The following is a 5,830-nucleotide window of genomic DNA, read 5'->3' on the forward strand; positions in this document are numbered from 1 at the left end:
TTTGATTATTCACATATACAAGATGGTAAAAATGATGTTATCTGACCTGTTTATAAGAGAAAATAGAGGGAGTTGGCTACACTACGGATTTCTATGGACATTTGCTATTTCGTAGTAATGCTCATTATTACGGGGCATTGTATAAAAGCAATATATTGGTCATTATTAGGTCATGAACAGGAATCAGCTCAGACTGATATAGTCCATACTATTTACAGGGACACAGTATCAGCTTCATTTATTAAATTATTTCAAGAGCTAATGCGCCCTTCTTAAGGTTAAGGAAACCTACGTTGTTTGTTTTGGTGATGTAAGTTAGCCTACTGTAACCAATACATATAGTTACTTGACAAACTCATCCTGGTAAAAATGATGGTATCAGATCTGTTTATAAGAGAAAATAGAGAGAGGGAGTAGGCTTACACTACGGATTTCTATGGACATTTGCTATTTCGTAAGTAATGCTCATTACTGAGCATTGTATAAAAGCAATATACTGGTCATTATTAGGTCATGAACAGGAATCAGCTCGGACTGATATTGTCCCTACTATTTACAGGGACACAGTATCAGCTTCATTTATTAAATTATTTCAAGAGCTAATGTGCCCTTCTTAAGGTTAAGGAAACCTAGTTATTGTTTGTTTTAGTGATGTAAGTTAGCCTACTGCAACCAATATATAAAGTTAATTGACAAGCTCACCCTGTCAGTAGCTAGCTAATCTCAATAAAAATAAGGTTGTTATTCAAGGTGTACTTGATAGATGAGCTGTAGTAAAAAAAATTGCTTTTTTGAAGTGTATTCCATTGATGAACTTTCAGATGTCCTTATTGTTTGGTACTTGTCATTCATTGTGTGCATATATATATATTTTTTTATTGAAAATTTTGCACTTTTGATTTTTACTTTTCATATAGTGTACAAATAAATAAAAAGTGGTAATATAAATTGGATTTCAACATTTTTTTTAGCAAGCCCTTACATGATTTTTGCTTTAAATTCACTGTTACAAAGAAAACACTAATTATTTAATTAATTTAATATATTTAGCAAACCCTTCGTACTTGTCATTCACTGTGTAAAAATAATTAAAATGACTATTTCATTAGTATTATAGGAGTACAGAACACTTATGTATTTATTTATGGAGTTACAGAAGACTTCTTGCTGAGCTGAAGCTGAACTAGAGCAGAACTGATGCATAAATTTACTAGAATACACACACACACACACACATATATATATATATATATATATATATATATATATATATATATATATATATATATATATATATATATAATGTTGACAGTTCATTTTTGAACAGGTGTGGTTATAAGGGGATAAATGAGAACTCGGTCCTGGGACATGAGTTTATTCCAACGTTTCAATCAACCACAGAGGTCTCCTTCAGGGAACTGACAAAGCACAGGTTGTAGCAAGTATATATACAAACAAAATCATATTCTCTAGGCTTGCAATAATGCTTTAATCTTCTTACCATATCCCATACTGTATAGTACAGATCCTTTGAGGCTAAAACGGACTTATTAATGAGCTCAGACTTATATTTATACAATAATAAAATTCAAATAAATTGCATTGAAATAAAATACAGGTAAATATTCAAAGTTTCTTCATTACATATTTTTAACACAAGAAGTACTTTAGGGATGAGCTCCCAATAATGAAAGTCAAGTAAAACAAACTGCATTGAAATACATAATAATAGGTACATGTTCAGATTTTTTTATATATTTTTAACTAACTCACAAGAAGTACTTGAGGGATGAGAACAAAGTATAAAGAACAGTCCAGCACATAGCATTTTAGCAGCAACTTACTTCAGTTGCCCTCTGCCTCAGTGACCACTGCCATGTGACTTAGCATTTGCAACATTGCACTGTACATTCCGAGCAAGGTTACGGGGACGCTTTGGGTTGGATGACAGAACTGATGCTGGTCGACGTCCTTTACCAATGGGCTGCTCGCTCTGAGGCATTCCTGGGGATCGTCTTGCTATTGTAGCTGGTTGGCAAGGAATCTGTGCCACAGACCAGCCCTCACTAAAAGTCATCGATGAGCCTGCACAATTCAGCAAGTTGTTCAGCTGATTTGTAGTTTTAACTGAACGTATTCGCCGCAAGGAACTTTTTGGCAGGGCCGCTACTTCTAGTTTCTGAATTACCATACTGCGCAGTTGTTTCAATTAATGCCTCGGCTACTAGTTTTGATTTAGCTGTTAGGTCACTAGTGTCATCAGCAATATTTTTCATTGGTATTTTCTAACTCTCTTGCATTGGTTTCCACCCTTTTATTTGTTCTATTTCCTCCATTGCTTTCCTCTTCATTGTCTTCTACCTCATTCAAACCTATAAGTAAACTTTCTTTCAGAGTTTTTTCTGCACCAACAGCTAGGGCTGGGGCTGCCAATGTTCTATTTCCTCCATTGCTCTCATTTTCATTGTCTTCAACCTCAGTCAAACCTTTAAAAAAACTTTCCTTCGGGGCTTTTTCTGGACCAACAGCTAGGGCTGCCAATGACTGCCGACTGCTACTGGTCATCACAAACATTTGGGGCACTGCAGTCATACTGTAGTCTGCACATGCAATCTGATGCTTGCAGATGGCCCCATCTTGCCCTTTCATGCATGTGCACATGCCGATGGTGAGGTCTACTTCATATACCTGTGTTTGATCAGACTGGCTTTGCACAGAGTATAGCCCACTACCAAAGGACTTAACTGCAGCAATTGCTATCTTGTCAACAGTGATGGCTTTCACCGTTGTCGGCCCAATGCTACATCCACCAACCTTTGCCTCATGTAGCAATCAAAAATCTCCACCATGAAGACCATCAGCTGTGTAGTGTTGTAGGCCTTGCATCTGAAATGATGGTAAAAATATTATTACAATACATAATGGGTCTGAAGACATTACATGAAATGTAGCAAAACATGTTTTATGATGCCTCTATTGCTTCCTTGAAGTTACAGCTCCAACTTTCTGCACCATAAATTGAATTAAATTTTAGGCACCTTTAAGTGAAGTTTTGGCTGTTGAAGGATATTTTTGTCTTATGGGGGAAATTATGAATTTTATAAAATTTTTCTTACGTGTACCATATATTTTTTGGTAATTAATTCATCCTTACCTATTGAGCACTGTATCCTTAATTATGGACATTGTTGACTCTGCATAATTATTAGTGTGGTGCCCACGCAAAATCACTCCAGCTCGGAAGGCGATTGCCCATTCTTCTCTCCTTTGTACCAGGGTGGTTAGATAACTGAAATAAAAAAACAGTATATTCAGACTGAAGAAAAAAAAGGAAACTCAGAAAAGGAAAAAAATAAGTTCAACTATACTTATAATTGGTGACCTCTCTTTATATTGTAGGAAAATTAATTAAACATGAAAATAAATAAATTACGTTAAGTACGTACCTTCTAAATTTGGGGTATTTCTCTAGAAGAGAATTGGCTTCAGCTTTCTTCCACAATTCGCCAAATTCATCCCTTGACTTTGCATATACAAGGGACTTCATCATACCCATAAGCTCTTGCCGATGTAGTTTATGGATGCCATGCCTGGAATCAAGGAGCCAGCGCCATACTTGTTGCAGGATGTGAAATATGCAGAGGAAGAGCTTTGATTTAGGCCATGTGGTTGCCAAGGCCTTTCTTTCTGGTCCACAGTTGTCTGTCATAAAACACTGCGGCTCCCCTCTGCCATAGAAGGCACTCCCACCCAGTGCCTCTTTGACCATGCCAAAACCTGTCAAGCACAAAATAAGAAAAATTCATAACAACAATCCATAACCAATAGTTTCATCAGTAAATATGCATGTATAATACATATCCAAGAATTAGAAACAAAAGCAGCCCAGTATACAGTATACTAACCTTTAGTCAGAGTTGCTCCATCTTGAGAAGATGTGAAAACTAAAGCTAATGGCACTGCACCAGCTGGTCCTGCACACAGGAATGGGATTATGACTGTGTTAAGTTGGTCCACACAGCTTGTGGCATCAACAAATACCACCTCCCCAGCTTCTTTAAGTTGCCATGTGGGCCCTCATCATAAACGGTGTTATCAAAATCATGCAGAAGCTGCCTTGAGAATGCTCAATTCTCAGAATGATATCTGGGTTGTTCTCTGCGTACTTCTGTATGGCATCAAACATTGTTGGCGTATTTAGGCCACCAAGTTTCCTCTTACGCCACACATCAAACATATACTGAATTGCTCTCTTTGATGGATTTATAGCATGATGAGCTTGGCCATATATATCATCACACAGGTCCATCTTCAGGACATGATGCCGATGTGCCTGAGCTGGTGCCATACCTGTAATACAATGATATAATTATTGTTTGTAAAGCATTAAATACAGTCTATTAGCTTATCATTCCCATGCCTCATGCAATATATTGCCTGTGTTAGACAAGCTAGTTGATTAATTAGATACTGTCTATCTTTGACAGAAACCAGTTTTTCATCCAGTTTCTTGATAAAAAAAAGTTGGATACATATAGTGGTGCATGCATGCAAGGACCAATTAGAATATGCTCTTTACTTCTTCTGCTGACATGCTTGTAAATAGTACCGTACGGTATTATACCCAGCTTTTATCCAGTATTAAACTGTATATATTGTAACTTAATATGTAGTAATTCATCCATAGGTTCATCCTTAATATTGTTACTTACTATGTAGTAATTCATGTATAGGTTCATCCTTAAAAATATTGTAACTTTTAATATGTAGTAATTCATGTATAGGTTCATCCTTAATATTATTCCTTAATATTATAACTATATGTAGTAATTCAGGTATATGTTCATCCTTACTATTGTAACTTAATATGTAGTAATTCATGTATAGGTTCATCCTTAATATTATTCCTTATTTATAGTATACTCAGTTTGCGTATATATGTCATCATCAGACAGTCCATCTTGGAGTACCTTACATATGATGCTGATGTGTCTGCACTGGTGTAGTGCCTGTAATACATCCACATAATTATGATATGTACATTATATTATAACTATATGTAGTAATTCTGTATAGTTCATCCTTAATATTGTAACTTAATATGTAGTTACTCATGTATAGTTCATCCTTAATATTATCTATTCCTTATTTATAGTATGCTCAGTTTGCATATCTATGTCATCATCAACAGTCCATCTTGGAGTACCTTACATATGATGCCGATGTGTCTGCACTGGTGTAGTGCCTGTAATACATGCACATAATTATTAAATGTACATTTTTATGTGCACTAAAAACAATTTTATTTACTTTTTAAAGTAATCAATATATAATACCTGTAAAACCAAAAATTATTCAACTTGAATAACTAGATAATGTCTTGAAAGACATTATCTAGCTTTTTCAGTGTTCATCTGTGCTTTATTAAACATTATATCAATATTTTCAGTTTGGTCTTTCAAGAATTTAAATAATAATGTTTTACAATACCTTGCTCGAAGTACTGCTCAAACACCACCTTCGTACTTTCTGATACTCTCAGCTGGTTAAGACCTTGCGCTACTTCAGTCGAGTGGTTGTGTTGCCCACGGATATCCACAGAACATGGAAAATTTTTAATGTGTTTAGGAGACTTTTTATGAATAATGCTGATGGAGACATCCATTTTGACTTCGCATCTGTAAACAGGGGTATAAATGAAATTGTAAATACTGGTAGGTTCGTTCAGTTACTGCACATATACCTATTATGTAATGTAACTAATTTCATAATTAATAGTGGAAAAACAAATTTCAATTCCTAATGCTTCAATGAGTGTTAAGGGGGGTCA

At 35.3% G+C, this 5,830-nt stretch overlaps 1 pseudogene; it reads right to left on the reverse strand.

Moving 5' to 3' along the window:
- Nucleotides 1–2,201: 2,201 nt before the first annotated feature.
- On the reverse strand, nt 2,202–5,224 carry LOC135196760 (uncharacterized; annotated as a pseudogene).
- Between the last annotated feature and the right edge of the window lie 606 nt (nt 5,225–5,830).

Source organism: Macrobrachium nipponense, chromosome 18, assembly GCF_015104395.2.
Source record: "Macrobrachium nipponense isolate FS-2020 chromosome 18, ASM1510439v2, whole genome shotgun sequence".
In the NCBI taxonomy this organism is placed as follows: Eukaryota; Metazoa; Arthropoda; class Malacostraca; order Decapoda; family Palaemonidae; genus Macrobrachium; species Macrobrachium nipponense.